This window comes from Alexandromys fortis, unplaced genomic scaffold (genome assembly GCF_014885135.2).
Source record: "Alexandromys fortis isolate MF-2015 unplaced genomic scaffold, M_Fortis_MF-2015_v1.1 scaffold_117, whole genome shotgun sequence".
NCBI lineage: Eukaryota > Metazoa > Chordata > Mammalia > Rodentia > Cricetidae > Alexandromys > Alexandromys fortis.
In genome coordinates this window covers 712,639-739,528 of record NW_026068015.1, presented here as the reverse complement: position 1 = coordinate 739,528, position 26,890 = coordinate 712,639, and the positions used below count along the sequence as shown (strand labels likewise).

The 26,890-nt window shown below is 37.3% G+C and overlaps 1 protein-coding gene across 3 annotated transcripts in view; it reads right to left on the bottom strand.

The window, feature by feature from the left end:
- The window catches only part of Ccser1 (coiled-coil serine rich protein 1), a 1,153,064-nt gene that overhangs the window by 1,117,954 nt on the left and 8,220 nt on the right, over nucleotides 1-26,890 (bottom strand). Inside the window, exon 2 of one of the 3 annotated variants that reach the window (XM_050162333.1) lies at nucleotides 5,319-5,500. The exons of the other annotated variants lie outside the window; for them this stretch is intronic. The gene's annotated coding sequence lies outside the window, so the exon portion shown is untranslated. The remainder of the gene's footprint in view (nucleotides 1-5,318; nucleotides 5,501-26,890) is intronic. 3 annotated transcript variants of the gene reach the window in all.

Here is a 26,890-nt window from a genome sequence, read left to right as displayed (position 1 = left end):
TATGAAGAATTTTGGTCCCAAGCATTCCAGATGAGAGAGACTTGATCTGTGCCAACTAAGAAAACTAAGGACTTAGAGCTTAGAGATGGCTATAGAAAGGAAGAAATGGATTTGCTATTTAATTTTAACTTGATTCCCTTCACTTCAGCAACAGTTTGCCCCAAAAGAAATACAATTTAATTAAATGCAATTTTCATTAAAGCAAACATCAGTAAAAAGAATGTTAATCCCTTTGTTATTAAACTCTCCTTTAAAATAAGCTCTCCTCTTACATGTCATTCCTGAATGCAATATTCTATTCAGAGCTAAAGCATTAGTAGGAATTATTTCATTAAAATATTAGGTATATATTTGCTTTTCGAAGAGTGCACCTTTCTTCCAAAGCTTTATTGTTTCCTTTTCAAAACAGAGGTGAACAATATTTACTAAAATTATGCAAGGATATTATATTATTTTCAGTTACCTAAGAGAAGCTTAAATAATAATTCTTTTCCTGAAAACATCATTCATAAACACTGATTTTTTAAAATTTTATAACCAAGGACTCTCACAATTTTGAATCTGTGTTGGTGTAACAGTATGTCCTGTAAGGTCCCCATCACATCTGGGTAAAGAAAATGACTATGAGAGCTTGAGACATAGGTACACAATAGCGGAAAGATTGGCCTTGCTTCTTTCTTCTAAGACACTATTACTGAAAGACAGCAATTGCTCCCATTGAACTAAATTTGCTTCCCAGGAAATTCTATTCATAATCATGAGTTGTCTCATCTCTGGTCTTTTCAGGCCAAGTAAAATAAATCAAACCAAAGTCAAATACTTTCTAGTATTCTAACAACAGGATGTGACTGTCCAAGTGCAAAAGTCAAATCAATTCTACCTTAAATCTGAAGAAGAAATATGATGGCCAAACAAACTTAACTTACAGTTCCTAATTAAAGGAATCTTTAGGTTGTGTTTTTCTAAAAATAATATGAGTCTTCGTTTCACGATGCAAATGAACAGTGTGTTTAAGTCAGACCAAGCACACAACCTCTACATTCAACCCAGCAGCTATCATCACGTGATACCTTATTATAGTTCTAATCCTGTGACCCCTTTTCCCCAACCTTTCCAACCCAACTTGTCTATGCTCATACAATTACTTCTTACAGGGTTTGCCACTTTCCCCACAGTCAGAGGATGGGGCAATGTCAAGAAGGACAGAGCCAGGGCACCTGGGGATTTGTCTTCCCAGCTCCCAGTGTCTGCAAAACCAAGGAAAACTCCTTTCCTCAGTAAATCTTGAAGCTGTAACAGTTCCTGCAAATTCATATGAAGATGAGGCAGACAATTACTGCAAAATCTAGTTTGCTAATCAAAGAGTTTCTCTTTGAAGCTTGGATCAAGGAAAACAGCACTGCACAGTTCATTAGAGCCCTGGGCTGGGAGTACCCTGCCTTCTCGGACATCTTCCTTTGGCTCACTGTTTATTGTCTTTGATGTTTTCTCCCATGCTTTTTAAAAATAGTCTATTTTCCCTTTTCCTTCCATTGTCCTTTCTTGGGTTAGGCTACATTTACGAAATAAAAGTAAAAATGGAAGAAGAAAAGTAAGAGATACTGATGTCTTCTGTACTAGACTTACTTGGAAATAAATTCTATTTTCACCTAAATTGTAGCATGTATCAACTTATTTTGCTTTTGTTTTGTGCATAATATGGCACAGGTCTTTTCTCTTGTCTAAAACAATAGCAATAAATGATAGGTGCTACTCTTACTACCAGAACTATCTACGTATTGATGCAAACGCCTTTGTCAGTACGCTTGTCTCACAACACACATGAGACAAGTTTGTTGTTGTTTCAGGGCATGGATAAGACACTGCAATGCAGGGAGGTTATAACTTGAAGATGGATAAAGCAAGGATGCAGAGCAGAGTAACTACAGAGTCACACAAGCAAGCTCTCAGTGAAGTTATACCCACAGTTTATATTTCCTACAATGACATTCATCTCCACACTTATTTGCTGACAAATTCAACAAGTACTTACTGAATGCTTACATATCCCTTTCTCGGTTTTCAGAATTAACAGGAGTGATTCTGGGCTGAAAGCAGGGAGTGTGACAGGCCTATTCTGCCAAGTCTGTAACTCATACCTAGATGTCTAAGAAAACTGCTCACTCAGACTAGTCAGGACACAGAGGGGAGAATTTATCTTTTTACTATTAATTTGGAAATTTTTCTCATGCCAAGGAAAACACACTCACATTTAGAGAACACATAAAATTCACAAAACCCACTTAATTCCCTATTGCCTACTAAATGAAGTGAGAGAAAATGATAACAATACTTATGTAACTACAACTTACCTGTTTTAGGACAATGGATATACACGTAGGAAAACTATTTACTAATCTAAGAAAATTTCAGTCAGTAGAGCATGAGACAATCTGAGTCATGCGTTCGTGTCTCATGTTGAATGCCATATGTAAAGGGAGTTTTTCTTTCCCACCTGCCAGTTCCCAAATAAAGACTCAGAAGCTTAATATCAGTTATAATTTAGCCAATGACTCGGACATATTACTGACAAGTTTCACAATTAAATTAACCCATTTTTATTAATCTGAGTATCGACACATGGCTGTGCCTTACTGGTAATGTTCTGGCATCTTACTCCTTCGGCAGCTACATGTGTCTCCCTGACTCTGCCTTCTTTCTCTCTATAACTCTGTTTGGATTTCCCACCTTGCTATATTCTGCCCTGCCATAAGCCAGAACAACTTTATTAATCAACCAATAAAGGAAACACCTATTTGCAGCATACAGAAGGACATCCCAGGTCACTATGAGGGAAAACCGGTCTTTTATTACTTATTATATACGCTTTGCCCTGATTCCTGTGTCAGCTCCAGATCGCCTGTGATCTAGCTGGCAGGATCTGCCAAGGCTGCCACCTTTACTCTGGATACCCCTGACATCCTTCTGCCTGGGTAATTCCCCGTAAGGAAACGAGTACAAGCAGTTTGGGAGATTGATTTTTATTACAACTTCTACATCATTGGATAAAATGGATCTATTTAAATTATTTCACCTTGATTTAACTTTGGTATAGATTGTATATACAAAAAAATTCATCCCTTTATTTTCAGTTTTTCCAATTAGGTGGAATATAGATTTTTAAAGTATGTCCTTGTGATCCTCTGAATTTCCTCAATGTCTGTTAGAATGTCTCCCTTTTTACCTCTAATTCTGGTAATTTTTATCTTTTTCTTCCTTTGGTTAATAATTTGGCTAATAGTTTTTCAATCTGGTTAATTTTTCACAGATTGAATTCTTTGTTTCATTGATTATTCATACTTTGATTACTACTTAATTAATTTAAGCCCCAAGATTGATTGTTTCTGCCTGTCTACTCTTTTCAGATGTCATTTGTTCTTATTTTTCTAAATCTTTCAAACACATCAATTAAATTAGTAAGAGGAGATCTCTCTAGGTTTCATTTTGGTTTTGTTCATTTGTTTGTTTGTTTTGATGTGAGCACTTAATAAAATTAAAGATTACTCAATAAGATGGAACCATACCTGACACCATCAGTTGAGATCAAGAATCAGAAATTAGATAGCCATGGGCCTCTAATGAGAGAAAAACCAACTACTAGTATTCTGCTAAATCACAATAATACAACTTCTACTGAAAAATTTGCTATACCCATAGGTAAGTACACCACTCACCCCTCAAGGGAGAAGTTTCTTGTAAAAGATTGTAACTAATACAGGAGCCTACATATGATCAACATGCAGAGAATAAGAGACTTTGGAATGGTCAACCCTAAATGGTTGTATCTATGTCACATTTCTCCCCTCAAGGCCCAGATATCTGTGTGAAAGAGAGGGCAGAGATCTTGTAAGACCCAAGGCTGGTGGATGAGTTTAAGGAAACAGCATTTTTTTCAGACACAACAGGGCAGATAGACTCATGATCTCACAGAAACTTTGACAGTATAACCAAGACATACACAGGATCAAGCAAGACAAGATGTACCTAGCAGACATCCATAGAACATTGAACCCCAACACCAGCACATGAAACATTCTCCACTATAGATCACATCTGAGACACAAAAATGAGTCTTAATGTATTTGGAAAAATTACTTTTGTATTTTCTATGACCATAATGTAATAAAGTTATTTATCATCACCAAGAGAAACTACACAAAGCACACAAATTCGTGGAGAATAAACATCACATTATTGGATGATAGATATGTATCCTAGTTTGCTCTCTGTTGCTTGATAAACATTATAACCAAAACCAATGTGAGTGGGAAGGGTTTATTAATGTTTACAGTTTACAGTCCATCATGAAAGGAAGTCAGAGTAGGAACCTGTAGACCAGTCCTGGAAACAGGAACTGAAGCAGAAGCCAGAGATGAACACTGATCATTGACTTCTCATAACCAGGGGTGCAGCACTGCCCAGAGTGGGCCAGGAATTCCCACATCAATCATTAATCAATAAACTGTCCCATAATTTTACTTCAGGCCAATCTGATGCAGGCAGTTCCTCAAATGAGATTCCATCTTCCCAGATGACTCTAGCCACAAGGGGCTACAGAATAAGTCATTATGCAAATTCAAAATTTCCAATATTTGAATAAAATAAAGATATAACTTGTTAACCTATGGAACACAATGAAAATAGCCGTAAGAGAAAATTTATACTGAAATCTTAAATAAAAAATTTAATGGTGAATGTTACAGACTTGGAAAAATAAGAATAAACTAAAACAAGAGTAGTTGATTGTAAGAAATTACTAAGGTCAGAGCAACTATTAATAAAATAGAAACAAAAATTCAAAGATTTAATGAAGAGTCGGTTCTTTGATAAAATAAACAAGATTGACAAGCTTTTTGCCAAATTTACAAAAAGAAAGAGGTGAAATTAATTAGAGATGAAGAGGGCCATAACACATATCACTGAAATTCAGAAAATCAGACAGATGTACCTTATATTCCACCAAATCTGAAAAAGTTTGAAAGAGATGAATTTCTAGATTCGTACATCCTACCAAGATTAATACAAGTGAAATAAAATCATGCAAACAGTCTAAGAACAAACAAAAATATTGAAGCAATAGTACAGATTTTCCCAACCAAAACCAAAAGGTTCTCAGCCTTTAAAAAAAATTTAAAAAGCATGTATAGCACCATGTCCTTACGGCCCAGAAGACAGAGAAGAAAAGGGCAGGATCCTGAAGAGGGAGACGAGGAGTGAATACCGTCATGTAAGCACACGGCAGCTATGGAGATCATGCACTCAGTGATGAGCCTACTTACTAGCCCATGTCCTTCACAGTCTGGGCCTGCCCAATAGTCTGCACCGGATGACATTTAAATTAACAATGGGCAGCCAACATAGACTAGGAGACAGGGAAGGACAGTGTCCAGTTGTGCATCCACTAGTGAGTCCACCATGCTCCAATGGAGAGTTCCAAAATACAGGCAGCCCAAATTAGACTCTGTGGAACACAAAGCAATAGAAATAGTTAAGAATGTGAAATATCCATTGTAGGGAAGAGAGGTGGGTCAAAGTTTATTAACAAAAAATGAAAAAGAATGTTTCAACTGTTCTAAGTTAAGTGTGTATTTGTTTCCAATGTGGCTCATACTATAAAAGTCCTAGGTAGAAACAAAAAATGTTTCAGATCAGCAGAGAAACAAAACAACAATAAGCTCTTCGGTATGTCTGTAATCACACCAGGGAGAATTAACAGTCTCATTAGGGGAAAAGGGCAACCTAGGATAAACACCAGAAAAGAATTTGTAATGAAAACACAGGGTTATGTACAAACAAGGACCACTAGAAAGATTTACAAGATGCCCATGGCCAGAACACTCAGCAGACACGGCAAAATGCTCACAATTTCCCTCAGGAAATAAATCCCTTGTATCTCCTGGAAACTGGCAGCTCACTTCTCACACACAATACCTGCTTGCCACAAGTTCGCATCCCAAGCAACCGCTACGCTATTTTCATTTGCTTCCACCCTAACTTTTTATTCTGTTTGTAAAGACCCTGTGTTACGAGCGCCCAGTTGAATGCTTTCATCAGGGACACTGGTTACCTGACTGATCTTGCAGTTCCCAGAACTGGATGCCTTCATAACACAGCTGCATTTATTGTCAGGAGCTGCTGCCTACCCCACCTCAAGGCTGGTGAACTGCAGAATGCAAGAAGCAATCTCCCACAATAGGGTGTGTGTGTGTGTGTGTGTGTGTGTGTGTGTGTGTGTGTGCAAATGAGTGTGTGTATGTGACTATATGTACACATAAAGTTTTCCTTCAGATCAATAGTAAAAGAAAAGAATTTTGAACTTCAGTAAATTCCAAGTATTAATATACATCCAAACAATTTCACATTTGGAGAGCATATTATATGAAGATTCACCAAAAGACTACAAACACACTTTATGCACTTAACTTAATCATCAGAAACTTCCATCCTTAGGAGCAGAATTATCACCATGAGAATTTTGGAAGAATTACAGGTTTATTTCAAGGATATTTCCCAAGTCCAGCATGCCCATCTGGCATAGTTTCTCAGCCCTTTCTCCCCAGCTTTCCTCATTTATTGAGAGTGAACAAATTGTTCTTTATAGAACAATCAGGATACTCATTAACACTTATTAATATTTAATTTTCCTCAATAAGGATACATAATGTTATAATAAATATCACATTTTGAACTCATGGTTTTCTAGCAACGCCTTCACAAATTCAAAAATATGAACATCAAATATTTTATCTTAAAAGGAAAAAAAGCCAATGAAAATGTCTTGCTTAAAACACTGCCCTAAAAAGTAGGAGTGATAGAAAAGCAGGACAAAGATGTCACAGACAAGCCTTGCCCATTCACTAATGCCGCTGCTTCTGCAACTGAGTACCTTTACTATAATTTTTATGAGTTTCATTTTAAAGGCACTACTGCACAGAAATTACAGTTTTTGCAAAGTCCTAGCACAGCTGATGGTTTATGTATGAAATTCACGCGGTCATATTAAATTACTGCTATTCCAGCTCAAACACACACTCTACAATTTTCACTCGCAAAGAAACTTAATGCATTCGCAAAGGTTTAACAGCCCTGGCTCTCCATTAGGTGATCAGTGCTGTTTGCCAGGCCTGACCCAGCAGTGTAAGCGAAGCTTGGCTAGCATAACCAGGGCCGCCCGTCTTCCTAGAAATGCAACCTCCCTGCTTTATGACCTGCCACGGGATAGTTTATGGCTTACACATTTTGTTTATATAAAAATTGTACCATAGAACTGGTTTTCTGTTTGAAATTAATAATTCCCTTGATTTTAGCCTCAATTTTAGTCTCGCCAGTGCAAAGATGGGTTAATCTACAAGACTGGGTGATTTGGGGGATGTAGGTGTAGAGAGAATGGACTGACATTTGAGGAGATTTGTGCAAAGGCACCAAAGAATCAGAAGCCAGTGAGCTGAAGTGTCCACTTTGTCAGGACCTCTGTGTATTCAGAAATAGCCTCTCGTTAAGTCTTATCCACAGCCAGTAGACACACATGAAATGATGAGGGCTGACTGCTCCAACAGCAAACACCCATCCCTATTAGAGAATTTGGAGACAGAGTTCAAACCCCTGCCCATCACTCTGTAGTAAAAGGCTTTCTATGCCTAAAGGAACCTTTCAAGCAAAGAGTGAAATCTGCAAGTGTATTGTCACCATTATAGCAGCTGGCCTTTTCACACCAATTGAGAAGGTGGGCTGTCAGAGAGAACACAATGTTCATTGTCTTTATAAACTATTTTCTCCTCTTTTTTTTTTTTTTTTTTTTTGCCATGCCAACTCATAAAAAATAAGGCTGATTTTAAAAGAAGCTGCTCTTTTGCAGCCACACCCACATTCTACCTCTACAGTCAGGGATGGTGTTGATGACTTTGTTATCATCCATGCATCGTGGATGCATAGTTTATCTGAAAATGGTATGGTATGTTTTAACCAGAGGGCACTTTTTTATATGCCGCTGGTGAGGGTTGTCACTTTGGTCCTGCACCTTCATCAAGCAGTACAGCTTTATGATGCCTTCTCCTTCCCACTTTTATCAGCAGTGTGTGCCTTAGACAAGCCTTAAGTAACCTGGACCCAAGGAATATTATAGTCCTATCAATCCCTGAGGTATTCCCTCCTCAGAGTCACCCCTTTCCCACTGAAAAAAAGGAGAAAGATAGAGATCTATCTAACAGACCCTCCTAATGCTAAGTAGACTGAGTGTCACAATGAGCAAAGTTTGAGCAAAAGAGACCTCAAATTCCGCCCCCACAGTGACACACTTCCTCAAACAAGGCCACACCTACTTCAACAAGGCCACACCTTCTAATAGAGCCACTCTCTTTGGGGACCATTTTCTTTCAGACCACTACAGTCCCCAAGAGATTCCACATGCTAACATTCAAGGATTTTAAAATAACATTGGCTTTATTACAATGTTGATAGCAACTGGGATGGTCATGCGAGTCCTTGGAGCATCTAAAACGCACAGTTCATCTAAAATTAAGCCAGAGGTTTAAGAAAAGAATAACAGGGTCAATTTTCCCTGCCGAAATATCGGCCCTAGAAAATCACCAGCCTCAGGGGTCTTCCTTCTCTTCACACCTCCTGTACTTTGTTCATGCCTACTTGACAATGAACACTACTCCTCGCAGCACCCAGCATTGTGTTTATGAGGCCAGCACTGGCTCATCAACAATACAGGCCCTTCATCCTTCCTCTTCTCAAGACTTTACTAGTAAACTTTCCAAACCCATCCTTATTTCTGAAGCTCTCCTACCAACTGGCCTGTGTTGAGAGCTTGTACCTCTACATTCATCCCCTTTTTTATTTCATTAACTTTTTTTTCTAGGATTCACTTATTCTAGGAACTTCCAGAGCCTAAGCTTTTTATTCTTGTTTATTCTACCAAATCAATAAGCTGCTTTCCATAGCGCACTCATCCATTCTTACCACTTCAAGCATCAAGCTGTCCACCATGAATGCCCTCAAAACCCTTCAGCCTGCTACCCAAATGCTCCAGCATTCAACTGACTGTTCTGCTCCACTCCTTTCTTGTACTAGTTGGGAGAATAGTATATTTTAAAACACACCATTACATCATGAAAAGTCAATCATTTTTCTACTTCAATAACCATTTTTATTTTACCAACCACATTTGTCTTTCACCCACAAATTTAAAAGCTTGTTTTCATGGCTTTCCTTGGTTAGAAATGTCCATAGTCTCTGATTTGTCTGTTCCACTCCTTCTTCCGAAGAATAGTTGCAATTGTGCCCACTCTTCATTTGGAAAAACAATTGGCTTATGATATTTTTATGTATTTTTTCAGATAAACTATACATTTCCAAACTATTAAGAGTAATGGATAGGTATTTATCTAAGTACCTATGAAGGCATCACCATGATAACCAAACATCTCTAATAACACTCTAGAGTACTTAGTTCTTCATATTCTCCTTCCTATCATTCCTTTCAGTACAACTTCCCTGGTTCCCAGGGAACCATGCCTATTTATATCATATTATTATTGAAAAAATTGCAGCTCCCATATTAAACGGAATAATAGATAGTTCATGTGGGAGAATTTTTAAGTGATCATGGCCCAGGAAAACAGATTGAGATTATCCCAAAGGTCATGTTCCAACATGGAAGTAGTTTCATGAAGTAGAATAGCTTCCCAGAACAAATAAGTCATAAAGGCAGGTATATCAGTAGCATATCAGAAAGTCAGTTACAATGAGATGGGAGGATATTTTTCTATAGGCACAAGAAATGTAACCTGATAATGTTTTAATTTGAAGGTTGGTAGAAGCTATCAGTCTGAGAAGTTAATAAATTATAAAAGTTTTTTTTTATTATTCATGGGAATTTAGTTCTGACACAGAGGTGAGCTAGGTATGGCTGTTCTAGAGGGACAGAACTCACTGAAGATAAGGTGATTATCTTCTAGACTGGGCACATTCCAATCTCTCCACAGTACTACAGTTCTTATCAATCAGTTTGGTTTTGTTTTTTTCAAGGCAGGGTTTCTCTGCAAAGCCCTGGCTGTTCTGGAATTCATTCTGTAGACCAGGCTGGCTTGGAACTCACAAAGATCTGTTTCCCTCTACCTCCACAGTACCAAGATTAAGTGCCTGCCACTACCACCCAACATGAAATTCGTATTCATATACATTAATTAATTTTCTACAAATGTATAATAAACTGTGAATTCATTTTTCCCTAGTACCTTTCACTAACTGTAACATTTTTAACATCATCCATTTGTATCTATTGCTCACTTCCTATATTTTCAGTACTATTTCTTTGTTAATATGCCACAAGATGCTCATTCATAACATACTGATACCATTTAGCTATCTTTCTGCAGTTTCTGGCTCTTACAAATAAAACAGCTAGGAACATACACATACAGCTTTATAGGTATTTTTTCTACAAAATCCAGCTTCTCTTTGATAAATACTTCTGATTAGAATAGCTAGCTTATAGGGAGACATGTTTGATGTCTTAAGAATTACAACAAATTGTATTCCCAGGAACCAGGCATGACAGAGGCACTCCCAGCACTGGATATGACCCATTTTTCTAACAGGTGCCATTCTCAGAACCAGAACCATGTCAAGGTCCATATATCACTTGTACTTACCATAGTGGTATGGAGTCTATTCTCTAGTCCTTTCCGGTATGTACTGTTTAGCACTTAGTTAAGGGAGATTCTAAACACATCTCTTAATATTTCTCCTTTGACTCTAGAACTGCCTTCTTTGGTTTTGTACTTTTCTAATTTTTGGTTTCTCTGTCTATATTATTGTGGTTTGCCTGAAAATGGATGCCATAGGCTCATATACTTGAATATTTGGTCCCCAGTTGGTAGAACTGTATGAGAATGATTAGAAGGCTGGTCTTGTTAGAGGAGGTGTGTCACTGAGGATGGATTTTCAGATTTCAAAAGTCCATGACATTAGCAGTTGATCGCTCTGACTCCTACTTGCAGACCAAGATGTAAGATCTCAGCTGCTCCAACCAACATGTGTCCGGGTTCTTCACTCTTTCTTGGCACTACCATGATGAACTCAATCCTCTGAAATCATAAGCCCAATTAAATACTTTTTTATAAGTAGCCTTGGTTATGGTGTTTTACATAAAAATAACTAAAACAGTTATTAAAATAACTTAAAAATAATCTGCAAGTCCCTACTTAACTTTAATTCTATAAAATGCTCATGACATAAACATGCTCCTCCTTCGAACTCTAGGACATTTCAAACTGAAATCATATCATTTAGAAAGCAGTCATGTCATACTCAACATAAAGTTGGGGGGGGGTTGAAGCTGTTTTGCTGAAAGGATGGAAAATGTAAAGCAGAGTCCTTCTTACTGTGCGATTCCAGCCCACATATCTCTGTACTCCATGAAGCAAAAGCAGCCCAATAATCCCCTTCCATGACACTAATCCCCACAGACTGTCCTAATTGCAACCTAATTCAAGGGACTTAAACAGTGGAATCTCACTCTAAATGCAAAGACTGCGTGTTTCAACTTTAAAATCTTTAGCTTTCATTTTCAAAATTACAAAGAAAAAATTCAGAAAAGCGCTCTTAACAACTAAGAGAACAGCTGGAAAGACTAAGAAAACAAAACACAGCAGTCAGGAGAAAGCTGAGACGTAGTAGCAACAGATAATATTATGAATAATTGTTCCATGTTTATTCAGGTTATTTAGCACATTTAGCTTAGATTTTAGTAGAAATGTGTTCGTCATGACAGTTTTAAATTTTTGACTTGATAAACACTCAAAGGTGCTTGAAGAATTTCTTCCTCTAAATTTTTTTCACAATATTTTTGCATTGTTGGATTTAGTGCTAGACAGAAAATAAACAACAGTAAAGAGTAAATCCATTAGCTCTTATGTCTAGAGCAAGCAATGTTAGAGGATGGAAAGATACTTCAACACTCATCATGTAGCCCTGATACATTTCGATAAATTAGCTTATAAGGGGAAAATGAAACAATAACAATATACACCATATATGTAACCCAGGAAGGTGTATTTCCGTAGATGGTAGTTCTAACACAAAAACAGTATCGTAAGGCACACTGCTGAGAAGGCTAGAAATCGAAACACTTCACTGAGAGAAGCCTAAAAACTCTCTGAAGAACCAGGAAATAAACAAAAGCCACAGGAAACTCGGGATCATCTAAATCAGAAAGGGAGCTATGAAAACATCATAAGGACACAAAGTCAAGGAGGCAAGAGCCCAGAAACTCGGCTTATCATAATAGTTTCCATATGGAAAGTCATATAAAAGAATTTATGCTCAGAAACCAGAAACAAGAGAGATTCATACTGCGAGTTTATGGAGTAACCTACTGATTCACACCCGTATAGCATCAACAAGACAAAGGCAGAAGACCTGAGGAAGGAGACTGAGCATGCACCAAGAATGTGCTGCTCTGTTCTCAGGCTCCATCAGAGCTGCCATGGGGTTAAAGGAACATCACAGGTCTGTGCTTCAGCAACATGCTGGTTCACAGTGACTTCAAAGGTGTCCCAGTGATACTGTCTCACTTCTTGAGAGTAACTTACTTGGGTTTTCTTTTTATACATTTCAATTAAAATGGTACCAAATTATCATTTGTATGATTCTATTTCAATAATAACTACTCAATATTGTAAAAATATTTTTTAGTAATTGATTATATCCTTTTCCTATTGCTTTTACTGTATACTATACATTTTTCTCCGCTTCCCTCCCTTCCTCCCATCTCCCTTCTTCCCTCTCCTGTGAACCCCTTGCTCCTAATTTACTCAGAAGAGCTTGTCTTTTTCTCCTTTCTATTTGGATCCATGCATGTCTCCCTTAGGGTCCTATTTGTTGTCTAGGTTCTCTTGGGTTGTATATTGTACGCTTTTTCTTTGCTTTATGTCTAAAGGCCACTTATGAGTAAGTACATATTATATTTGTCTTTTTGGTTGTGGGTTACTTCACTCAATATGGTTTTTGCAAGATCCATCCATTTGCCTGAAATTTTCAAGATGCCATTACTTTTTACGGATCCAACTTCTTTCATGCACCCTTCACTCTCAAACTGATAGCTTTTTTTTATTATTACTATTATACATACATAAACACATATTAATATGAATACAACCTGCTGAATCTATTTAGTATAGCTTATGTGTAGATTTCAGGGCTGACTACTTTATATTGGATAAACAATTAGAAGGCTCATTCCTAGGAAAGACTAAGTCTCCTTCTGCCAACAGTTCTTAGTTGACTTAGTTTTCTATCTAGGAATAGGGTTCTGTGAGAGTTTCTCTTTTATGTTAATCATGTCTATTGGTGTTACCATTGTTAGAATCTTGTTTAGACAGCCACTATATTGTGTTTAGTTATCGTGGGTGTTGTTTTCCTGTTGTTTCTAGGAGACACAATCTCATGGATTTCCTGGTCCTCTGGCCAGGAAATTTCCTATGTTCTGTCTCCTCTTCTACAATCTTCCCTGTGTCTTAGGTCAGGACTTAACATTGTAGATTACCCATTGAGCCTGGAAAATCTCTGCATTATGACCATTATGGTTTTCTGTAATGGGTTTTCTTTTCTACGGTAGTTTAAATTTAAGTCATCTTAATGCCTCTCATTTTAAAATAAGAATCCTAACAGAAAATATCTCTTGCGGTTACTGTGAATCACACCACAGTGTAAATGCAAAATGCTTAGAAAAGTTTAGGCATAAAGCAACTATGAAACGAACATCAATTAACAATGGCAGTGAGTGTATTGACGAACAACCTGAAATCAAAGATCTATATATTTTGCCATATGGAAGTAGAATGGAAGAAATAGTACATTTGTTGATAAAGAGCAAAAATGTACTGTGTGTGTGTGTGTGTGTGTGTGTTTTATTACTTTAAAAAGGTAAATCTAATGAGTTCAGTGCCGGTGCTACAGTGGCATTACAGTGGTTTACAGACCAAAACCCTGTCTTCAAAAACAATAATGATTTTTATTTTCCTACTTAGGCTGCCAAGAATAATTACAGAGGAATGTTTTAGTATTATCCCTGCCTGTCACATTTAAAATAGTGTATCACATTTATGTGCTGCTAAGATTTGAATGCATCCTCCCAAATCCTTGTGGAAAACTTAATTCCTCTCTGAAGCGGTGTCGGGAGGTGAGGCCTAGTAAATGAATGCTGTTCTCACAGGAATAGGTTAGTTATTAAAAGAGCGTTCTCGTGTGAAAAAGCAAATCCAGCCCCTTGTGTTCTCTCACTCCTCTTCCGATCCATCCAAACTCAGCGCTGGAAGGACACAGCACACAAGCCCTCCGCAGCAGCTGGGGGCATACTCTCAGACTCCCCACCACTTGACGCTAGGAGCCACATCTTCCATTGCTTCTAAAGTTCCAAGTCTTACACAACAACACTAATTAAACTTAGACATCCACCAGCAACAACAAAGTCATTAAATGTTGCATTAACAAATTAAAAAATACGGAAAATAAGAATATTAATATGCGGGAAAACAAGTCAATTTGAAGGTAATTTCAGGTGAATAGAAATGAATAACCATTATTTAACAAAGTGATCCCAGAAGTGTAACACATCAGAATAATTTTCATGGCGGAACTAAAACACAAATTATTTTAGATTACTCTATTAAGTGGATCTCCAATGACCTAAAATTAGAGCACACTAATCTAAACCATTTTTCTTACATATTCTCATCCATCACTGTTTAAGAATGTGATGGTTCTTCTTGGTTTTGCATTGAAACACCAAATTCTGCTAATTAAATTAATGAAAATTTCAAAAGATTATCTCCCTATGCCAGGCAAGAACTGAAGAAGTTAAATTTGTCCCAAGCAGGAGCAGTACACTTCTATAGCACTCGTAACTTCTGAGCTTCTACAAGCAGTGGACTAAATATAAGCATTAAAATTGTTCTTAATTAAGTACATAATTGCAAAAATTGTCAATATCGTCATATGCAGAAATGTTAGAGGAAAAATATGTATATAGAAATTGCCATATAATTATGACTAGTCAAGGGGCAGAAACAATAAAATGTCAGTCTTTGATCTGGAGCTACATTTAAAGCAGGGAGATGAGGGGCAGGCCTTCTGCTCTGTGCTCCAGAGGAAAGGGATAGCAGAATTGGTCAACAGGTGGTTCTGTGTAATAGAGTGAAGGTCAAAATGAAGAGCAATCTGAAAGAAGGTGGCTGAAGCTTTCTGTGACTGCCCTGCCACCAACTTGTCTACATTCTATCTCTCAAGAACCTGGGATCCTATTGTCCATTTTTACCCTTTGACCCCATGAATAAATTTACATGCATGACCTTTCAGTCCACCACTTCTCTACTGACTCCAAGAAACCCTGCTTTACCAATTAAACCCTTTAATTTCATAAAGTTAAAAGATTTAAAGTGACTACGCTAATAACTGATGTTTGAATTAAGTACAGTAAAATGAAAATAGATAATATAAAACAAGCATATAAATTTCTCATTGATTTCATCTGCAAAATGTGGGTATATGATCTGATTCACGGGGTTTATGGGCATAAACAGTCATTTATTACCTGAATGAGCCTGGACACAGTACTAAATAAGTATCAATGAAGACTATACCCAGATGAATCTGCTCTTAATTTTCATGGAAGAAGAATGAGCTGGATTGGATGTGCTTACAGAGGAGATATTAGAAAGTAGTCCAGGGTAACGAAAATCCCCACAGGATCCAGAAAGAGGGAGTGAAGAAGTGTAAATGGGGATCTGGTCTCCAAAGATGTTCCCCTGACCTCACATAGCTCTGGGGGACATTCTGGTACTACTAGAGAATTGGACCATTCCTTCTTTTAAATATCTCTGCTGGATGGCAATCTTTCTCACTGAACTCTCCCCACAGAACCCCATTTCCAGCTGCTCACTCTTACTTTATGCATCCTGTTTCTAACCCTGGACCGCTTTTCTTCCTGTTCGCTAATATCTCCATTATAAACCCAACCCAAATCCATGTACACGAATGATATTCATATCATCAGCCCAGAACTGTTGTTCTATGTCCAAATGCAGCTGACTCCAGTCTACCCTCATCATGAATAACAATAAAAACATCTTGGCTAACTGCTTAAAATAAAGTGGCCCTTCCTAATGTTAGGCATCACGCATTACTGTGGTAAAATGTACTCTGCATGTATGCATGTATGAAGGTAGATGTGCAGAATTATAAAAAAATCAAAGAGCCAAAGCTACTGGATGTAAAACTAGCTCTAAAAGGCAAAAAGCCATATGAAGCCATAACACTAGTGATTGCTGAATTATTCAGCAATATGATAAAATGCATAAAAAATTGAATCACACAGACCATGTAGGAATTCCCCATCTCTCCCCTACCCTAACTCCCTTTCCTGTTTCTTCTTTATGGTAAGAAGCAGTCATCTTCCTCGAAACCTGAGTTCCACATTCATAGACAGCTTTTCATAGGCCTCATGTTAAACTTGGCACCATTCAGCCACTGGCTGGAGCCAAAAGTTATGATTCACTTGCAAATTGTTCTTTGAAAACTTGTCACCGACAAATTCAAACACTGCTAGGAATTTTAGCCACTGTCCAGCACTGAGGACCTCCCACATTCTCCAAATAAACCCCAAATTTCGCTACATAATCACAAGCTCTCCCACCACCTGGTCCAAGCTTACTCCTCTGATGTTATTTCCAGCTTGAGCTTTCCAAGTCAGCCTCAGCAGGTGGTCCCCATTCTCTCCTGGCCGCCATGCACATGCCACTCTCCTTCAAATGTCTATGTGATCCACTGTGCTTGAGTGTCCCCCTAGACAATCGAATGCCCAGGACACACCATGGTAGGCACTGTAGGAGGCTTCCTTGGGATGCAGGGATTCATTCTCTCCTCATCACATGCTCAGTCGTGTTCACTGTAGCATTTCCAAACATTCCTCAATGCTCAAGGTAAATTAAGACCAGGACACAGCAATCGTTTGCTACATTCGTGTACTGATGCCTTTATCCCAGCCAAATGCTGAGGTCCCACTTTCATCCTAGGTTGGAATTTTGAATCTGGGTTGAGCACAGAAAACTTCTTCTGATGGATACTGTCACACAGCTGTGAGTCACAGAATCCACAGCCTCTCTGAAATACGTCCATGAGAGAAGAGCAGGTAGCATCAGAGAGAGTCGGCCTGCAACTGGCAGAGAAGTGCTCGGCTTAATGCTCTCCACGGAAACGTCCCGGTCATGTGATCTGAGAAATCTCATGCTATTCAGGACTTTATCTTGGCTATTTGCAGTCAGTCAAAAATGATTTAAACTGATATGCGTTAGGATATTGCAAAGCCAAATTCAAAAATATAATTCTTTGATGGGGATTCTTCTACTTAATACAGCTGAAGATAATCTCTCCTTTATAATCATACAAGCCTTCATAGGCATTTTATGACATTCATATTCTACTTCCTTAGTGTAGTAGAATGTGGAGTGTATTCATCAGAGTGTTTTTTCTTTAAATAAAAGCCTTTTAAAATCAGATTCACAGCCAATATATCTTAGCATTTTGCACAAATCTAACACAAATGCAAATAATAAAGAACATATAAGAAAATTTTGAATACTGAAAACTGAATAGGATAAGTTAAAATTAAGATACATTTACTTTTTCAATTACATCATAGAATCAGCCACATTTTTCATGAAATGTTAAAATGATCACTATATCTGTTTTCTAATAATATTCTATGTACTTTAAGTCTTCTTAGTTACATAAAATCTGAGACTCAATAGTTATATTCCAAAGTTTTAGATTTAAAACCTTTAGGGGTAAAAATATATACTAATTACTAAACATCTATTCAACTTTTAGTAGCTGTTATATCTATAGTCTACTTGAAAATAGTAGTTTGAAAATGAAAGTATAAGCAAGGCAAATAGTAGATTTTGTAGAAATAACTTCAGTTACCTCCCCAAACAATTGGGTAATGAACAGAATTAGATTGTTTGAAGCAATATTTATTATATGACCTTTTATTTATGATATAAATTTATTAAATAAAAGGTCATATAATAAATATTGCTTCAAACAATCTAATTTATAAACTTTCAATTTAGGAACTTTATATTTATATCATAGTATCAAGGATTTATGAGACGCTACTTGAGCAAATGCCCCCCGCTGTCCTTTCTTTTATTCACTATCCTTTCACTTTGCTTAAGTGGGACTTTCTACGTCCTTTATTTGAAAGCCTTTCAGACGTGAGATTTTATTATTCAGCAATAAGAGAACTTTGGCTCTAATTGCTTTGACAGTTGTGTTTTAAATCTTTCATATCCTCATTCACACTAGTCAACCAAGCAAGTCTTTGCCAAGCTAGGGAAGAGTTATTCAAGCTTCGACTGATTCAAATGTTTTATTCTAGTGAAATGGAGAAAATAATACCATATTCAAAACTTCTTGAATAATGATATTTTTAACAAACTCTAGGCATAAAATAATTAAATACCAATATACCAGAAACATGTTGTGTCACTGTCTATGTTCCTATCTATCTGAGTCTCTAAGTTAATTATAATGATTTCGATCTTTTTTTTTTATTTTGATCTTTAAACAGAGATGTTGACTATTAAAATCACCTATCATCAAATACTAACCCTGTACATTGCCTCACTGTCTTTTTTTTTTTTATTTTTTAGCACTGGAGTTGGAAGCTAGGGCTTCATATGTGCTAGGCAAGGGCTCTACCATTGGTACAAATCCCGAGTTATCCATGTGTTCCCTTAAAGATATGTAGGTTAAGTAAAGTTGGCTTGCCTAGTAAGTTACTGGTAGTCTTTATAAATACATAGTCACACATATGAGATGGTAAGAGTGGTTAAAACTGGTCTTAACATACGGCTTTTATATTCCGGATGCTGACACAGTTGGCAGAGATGAACGAGCCATGAGAAAACATAACGTTATACTTGGATTGTTTCAGGAGCAAGAAAAGACCTTAACAACAACTTTCCACACACATGCAAGCAGTCAGAAACATCTTGTTTCTGGTTTAAAGTGGTTAGAGGCAGGGGCAGTGATAAAGTGTTTTCCACTCAATAGGAAAGTACTTACTCTCCACATTTACTTCCCTCATGTCTTCAACGGTTACCCATATTGCTAAGTAGTTCCCATTCAAATGGAACAGAAAAAATATGCAGAGTGCTAGCATATTCAGACTTAATTTTATTCATCTGGAAAACTACTTCATCTTGACTTACATTCTGTTGGAAAACAGTTAAGGAAATCAGTATAAATACTAGTTATTTCTGACTATCTTAAGGGATTTGCATTGCCCTGACAATAAACTTTCTTTTAAAAAATGGCTATTTTTAAATAAATGCCAATTTGAAAAAGTGAATAAATACTGGACATTCTTATATTAGCCGAAACACTAGGTGTCTTAAAGTGCTTCATTCAATCACAGCAATAAAACAATTACCAGCTGAAAATGAGCTATTTTTGCATTTCCAAAAATGACCTAAGGAAGGCCACTGAGATGGCTCAAGGGTTCAGATGCTTGCTTCAGAGCCTGAAAACCTGACTTCAATCCCCAAGACACTGGCAAGACATAGTAGAAAGAGATAGGCCCAATCCTAAAAGTTGTTCTTCCACCTCCACACATACACCGTGGCACACATGACCCTCTGCACAGACACAAACACTTTAAATAAATGAATGCAACAAAAAAAAAGAAAGAAAAAGAAAAATTATCTAAAGCAAGTTTTACAATGTAGTTCTCTTTAACCAATTCATTTCACAATATTGTTACGTTGAGGCCAATAACAATAAGTTTGTTTCTAATTTTAATTAGTGACCTTCCTTCTTTCAAAGACAGACACAGTTTTTTGTTTGTTTGGTTGGTTTTATTGAGTCAGGGTTTCAATGTGTATCTCTGGCTGTCCTGGAACTTACTCTGTTGACCAGGTTGGCCTCAAACTCAGAGATCCACCTGCCTCTGCCTCCCAAGTTCTGGGATTAAAGGCATGGACCACCACCACCTGGCCAATAGACAATTTTTAATGAATAACTGAATTTGGAATTAACTAAAAAGACTTTTATAATAGTTCAACAATGGTGACTAACCAGCTCCCTCCACATGAGGACTGGTATATACTTTAGACTTCACAACGAAACAGAAGTGAACATGAAAATAGATGCCCCTGGAGTATGGGGATAGTTCAGACAAAGCTGAAACACCTTCCACATTCCAAAATACATCTCATCATTTGTATTTGAATAACTAAGGCTGTAATCTACTTGTAAAACAGAGCATTAAAAGAAGACCCAAGACATAAAATTGAAATGTTGATCAACTCCGAAAAATATTGGAGATGTTCTTCAGTACCAAATATCTACCCAAGTTTTATTTTTTGAGTAAAACATAAACAGGTACACCAAACTCCTTACTATATAAGCTTCCTTTAATTTTTAGTAAATAACAGAAAACTGTTAAGTATGGCCAATGATGCAGGTAAGCAGGTGATCTTTCTAACTGAAGCTTTTTTTTTTTCGCAACAATATCTGCAGTAACTCTGCACTATAACATCCACAGTATCTTCAGAATAGCATTCTCTATTGGGCCTGATTTTAACAGCTGTCAATCAAGACTGACTATTTTTATTCAAAAGGCTCATACAATATTTTCCTCACTGAGTATTTTCAAGAATGTACTACTGTGTTCTTCAAAATAAATTGTCAAATACCCTAAAGGGAATCATAAAGATCAGGACTTGCAAAGGCTATTATTTTTGTATGAGAAAACCATTAATTTCCTCACTTCTTAAAATGTGCCTGTAAAACAATGTATCATGAACATTTTCTGGAATTTTAAGCCACTTACTGCCGACACATGAATTTGTTCAAATGCTGGTGATTCTGAGACCTAATTGTTTTATATTTTAGGGAATTATATTTGAAAATAATACATAGTACCCTATTATCTGCTTGAATATTGCCAATACTGTTTTTATGTTAGTAAGTACTTGGTGCATATTTTAATAATCTGGAAATATTTTGTGGTTCATATATGTCCATTTGTAATGTAACACTCTATTTGATATAATAAGCAGTTATAGTAGATAGACTAAAATAATTTCTTATTTTACTGCACACAGTTGTATAAACACTGACAAACTGAATCATTTCATAAAAGTAGGGATTAAAAGTAACTTGGAGAGTATGAGATTGGGAAAGGAGAGTAATCAGGGCAGTACCTTGCACACAGAAAACATTTGGTAACTGTTATGTCCTTCATGTTTTGAAGACAAATACAGTAACAAATAGATGAGTCACCGAATAAGAAAATCAAACAACTAAGCAAATAAACAAAATAACCTAAGCACTAGTAGCTGAATATGAAAGAAACATAGTTTAATGAACTTAATATTGAGGTCATGAAGATGAATATTTAATCTAATAGGTTAATGGTTTTTATAAGGACATACTAGTGTTATAAAAGGCAAATAATTTTGTCAGGGAGCAGTCATAGCACTTACTCTCACTGGACAAAAGGAAAAGACCTCAGTGCATATCCTCTGCCCCTTTTATATCAGGAAAATTTGGTCATCTTCATGTGTTTTTAGCAACCTGTGAAAAGCCAACTAATGTGAATATATATATATTCACTTCAGATGGCACCAATAAGTAGAAGTACATTTTTTATTATTTTATAGTTTTACTTTATATATGTAAATTTACACGCTATTCTTTTATTATCAAAATTAACAGGCTAAAATATAAATAATAGCAAACCTAAAATTTTGCAAAAAGATTGCACAATGGTAATCAATGTGTGGGAGCTGGCCTTGTCACTGGCTTTTGGAACTTTAGAAAATAATAGTTTAGTAAAAGACTGTACAATAAGTACATAATTGGCAGAAATGTGTAAGAAATTATAATTCACGAAGAAGAAACTAAGCATCTAGTTTCACTTACAACAAGTCAACTGCTCAGAAGGTGAAGGCACTTCCCACCAGCCCTGACCACAGGAGTTTAATTCCAGTATCTCACATGACACAAAAAGAGAAGCAATTCCCACAAGTTGTCTTCTGCCTTCCACATGCATGCGGTGGCACATGGGCCGTCATACACACACACACACAGAGAGAGAGAGAGAGAGAGAGAGAGAGAGAGAGAGAGAGAGAGAGAGAGAGAGAGAGAGAATAAAGTCATGTTGAAATTTGATTGACTTCATCCACATCATTTGAACAATAATTTATCCAAAGATTAAACTTTTCCTTCAACAATCCTTTTTAAAGGACAGATAAAAGTGTCTTAAAGGCATATAAGGCAAGGTTGAGACTATGGAAGACCATGTAATAAGCATTTGTAAGTACAAACCCACGGGCCATCCACAGCAACATATACTGTGGGACTCTATGGTATTTCATCGCTCTGCAGCACTTGCTTGCCAGTGCTGGCAAACTTTGCACACAGCTATATAGTGATCAGGATGAAACTAAACAGTGCTATGATGAGGTGGAATCCTGTGGGAAATTCACATTTCACAAACATATTTCCCCTATTTAACCTTTATATGCAAGCTAATTCACATCACAGAAAAATACCTTTTAAGAGGAACAGACTATACTCAACTGTCTTTTTTGCTTACTATAGAGTGTCACAACCCAATGGTGGCACAAAAGCAGATTCCCAGGCACACTGAAGCCAAGAAAAAAGGTTCATGGAGTTCGGCTGGTAATGGCAGCTGAGATTTCATAAACGAAGAGGATCAAATGTATATACTATATGTGTGTGAGGGTGGCAAGTTTCATGATTTCACCAAAGTGAAAGAACTTGCTTGAATTAACGGTGTGATAAGCTTACAAAGAGCCTTAAAAGCCAGGCAGAAAGTCTGTATCTTGTAAGGAAAGAGAAAATATACTTTCAGGCCATAAAAGGGGCCTTGGGACATACTCATTTTGCTGCAATAAAGAACAGATTTGCTCCTGTAAGGTACATGAAAAGCAAGATTATCAGTACAGCATGACAGTCCAATTGTCAGACCTTTTTAAGGCATAATATACTGAAGAACTTTCGCATAAGTTGAACGCAGAGTTATCCTATGATACACTAAATTGAATGTGTATAGCCAACATCATGTCAATGAAGTTGACCTGTGCTGGTCAAGCATACCTTTCGTAATCTAATTTCGGATATGAACCACCCTATTGCCTTTGAACTAACCAGCACAATAGTATGGAAAATTAACACTAGTATAAACCGTATTCATTTTCCTTTGGTTGCACACAGGAAAAATGACTTCTAACTGGCAAAACTGAAACATGCACATCTTTGTTCTTCAGATGTATTTATGATGCAGGCATGGATGTACTGCTCTCGCACTTAAATTTAACTTCCAGAAGATGGAGCCTAACCACTCTTTTAATTTGGTTCCATCCTGTTGTCTCCTGCATCTGACATGTACTCAATAAAGGTAACACAAAATGAATAAAGAACAAATAGTTGCCTAAGCATTCCAGCAGCTGATCACAGCTAAAATATTTCAGACTGAGTGAAAAACACATTTACAAATTTCTGTGTGAGCCTAAAAGGTCTTTGAGGCACATTTCCCCTTGTTCTCTGTGGTAATTACAGCCATGTGTCAGCTTTGCCCATCAACACTGTTTGGCCACAGGGGCAGATGTGTTTCTCTTCTGCAATCTTTTAGCTTCAGGCAAAGTAGATCACTTTCTGTAATGTGAGTGTGTCTCATCTGATCAGTCAAAGGTCTCAGAGCAGTAGCAGAGGATTTTCTGGAGAAGAAAGTACTCTGCCTACACACTGAAACACAGCCTACCAGTTGACTCTTCTAAACCAGCAGAAGAACCCGCTTCTTAAAGTGGACCCCTTGATAGAGAAAAGGACAAATATATAGATCATATTGTGTCTGTTTCTCATGAAAACAGCGACTCTTATACTTGTCCCATAAAGTGAGGTAAAAGTATCCAGAATCACTTGAGAAAGCCACGCAAGGCAGGTGCCAACATAATAAATACCACTGCCATTCACCTACGTGCATTTGTACCTGCACATGGGCCACCAAGCTGGATCCGGGTTCATATTAATTTCAAAGTCTTTTAATTGAAAACATTTGTACAAGGTTTTGATGAGTTTTTTGCTGCATAATATTCTTTCAAGGAAGGCAATCAAAGCAAGACTCCATCTTTCCATGCACAGTATTGAAGTCAGAGCTAATCCGCACTCTTGGTCCCCAGAATCCTGATCTTTCTGTGTGCTCAGGCTCCCCAGTGTTCTTATCATACCATCCTGTTTGCACAGCACAGACGTTTCAGGGGCTTATTAAATGTATTCCTTTCTTTCAAGCATTTCTGCTAAAAAAAAAAAATCCCATGGAGCTCATGTACTCTCAGTCTTGACACAGTTTTCAACAACTTTTATGAGAATTCCCGTCTTAAACTCATTAGAAAATGGCACCCCTGACTATTAACTCAGACACTTAATGGTAATCACATATTTTATATAACCAGAATTTTAGCAAAGAATTTACTCATTTCCCAAACTCTGAGTTTACCTGGGATGATTAAAAATACTTCTGCTTTATTTTTCTATCATGCTTTAGAAGTCTTTCCCCATATGCCTAACTTTTCTGAATCCATATTATTTATCATCATTACACAAGTGGGCTCCCAAGGGAAGAAATTACTAGGAAATATAGGTTTTTCCCTCTGTTTCATTATTAAAATCTTCCTTTTAACAATCCAAGAAAGAAGAAGAAAAATAAGAAACAGATGGACAGAATATGTATAATGTATCTACATCAAAAACATGAAATATCCCACACAATGGCTGCACAGTGGTGTGCTGTGTTTCAGGCACATAAAATACAGGAAACTCTGAACAGAAGAGAAACTCTTCCCACGCTACCCTCTAGATATACCTATAAAGATTCCTGGAAACACATACACACTCTGCAAAAGAAGTCACAAATGTGGTGGGGAAAAAAAAAGCAATCAGGCTGACACACCCTCCCAGAATTGGTCATTAGAAAAATGTGGATCTATGCAGGGAAGCTGGAGGTGCTACATTCCAGAAGCCTTCAGAATGTGAAGGCAGAGTATGTTCCTTCTGCTTTAAGGAAGAAACAAAACTGTACTTTGACCTCAATTCTCCAAATGTGCATGCATTGCTCTTACTTCCTCAGCCCTGCCAACCCTGAATGCGTGCAGTACAGATGCAACATCCCTTTGTCCTTTCACTCTCCCTGAGAAGTTTAGTCATGAATGTCAGGTTACTGTGTTTCAAATTAAGAAAAAGTTTTTAGTTTATGAAATAGCCAAGAAGAGAATCATTTGAAGAAAATAGAGACTGGTAGCAGGGCAGTGGCATGCATGCAAAGCAGTTCACATAAACTGGGCAGTTGAGTCATTTTTTTAATGTGTGTGAATGTGGTATGTGTGAGTAGGTGGTGTATGTGTGTGCATGTGTGTGTGTGTAGGTTCATGTGCACTTGAGTGTCTGAGTATGTGGAGGCCAGAAGCTAATTTTCAGTGTTTTTCTCAATTGCTCTTCACCTTCATTTTACTACTGATTGATTGGTTGGTCAATTGGTTGGTTGGTTGGTTGGTTGGTTGGTTGGTTGGTTGGTTGATCAATTGTTTAGTTGGTTGGTTCTTTGAGACAGAGTCTCTCACTAAACCCAGAGCTCACTGATTTGGGATTTGTCTATGATAGCTGGTCTTTCTCTCTCTTGTCTGCTGAGTGCTGGGATCCCAGGTGCATGTAGCTTTTATGTGGATGCTGGGGATCTGAACTCAGATTCTTATGTTGTATTGCAAATACTTTACTGCCTGAGCCATCTCCTTAGGTACCTCATCCCCTGCAATATCTAGTCACTCTTAGGCAGCAATAAATTATTCAACTAGTCTCACTGAAAATCTTCATATCTTTACTGTAGACCAGATTCAGAAGCTAACGAATAAAACATAAGCCTCTTGTCTTTACAGGGCACTCAGTACAAGCAAATAGTGAATTATGAAACATTAGATGGAGATTTAGTAGAGACACAGGCTGTTACTGGAACTCAGAAGAAACTCCTATCGTGAGATTAAGATGCAGTGGCTTCTAGGATCGGTATAATAAAAACAACCACAATTGCACTTTGTAACAGAAGTCTGCAAGGTGCAAGTACCCTGAAACGGGCTAGAGGACTTCCTGAAATTCAGATTACCACTCTGTCCTATTCTCCAGCTAAAACTCTCTTGTTTTTAAAAAACATCTTCTCCATTCATTTCTTGAATTACACATAGGTACCTTCCATGTCATCATGCACTGAACTGACTATTCAGAAATGTCCTGGGATCCCTCAATTCTGATCTTGAGTGGAGCGCTAGGATCCTGTGGTCTTCATCCTATGAGTGCTGTAAGTAGACCTTGCAGTTCTTATTCTCCTCTCACTGTAATGGTAACACATCAAACAGTTCCAGCTTTCCACACCCTCTGATATAGGGACATTTCAAAATGTAGATTTCTGCTGAGAAACAAGAGTTGCCACATTCCGGAGGCCCTTGGAATTCAAGGAGGAGCAGGTTTCTCCTGGTTTAAGGAAGTGACAAAATGACTCTCCTTTGACCTCCATTCTTCAATCCATTCTTCCCACTCCAGGACACTCTACCAAAAACTGGACTGTTATTCATGAAGAAGTGGTCTCCCAATGTCACTGTATTTACACTCTAGGTCACACTGTAAGAAATGTGGCTTAGCATGCTGGGGAGATCGTTCAGTTAGTAAAGAGCTTGCCTTACACATTCAATCCCCAGAGCCCACGTTG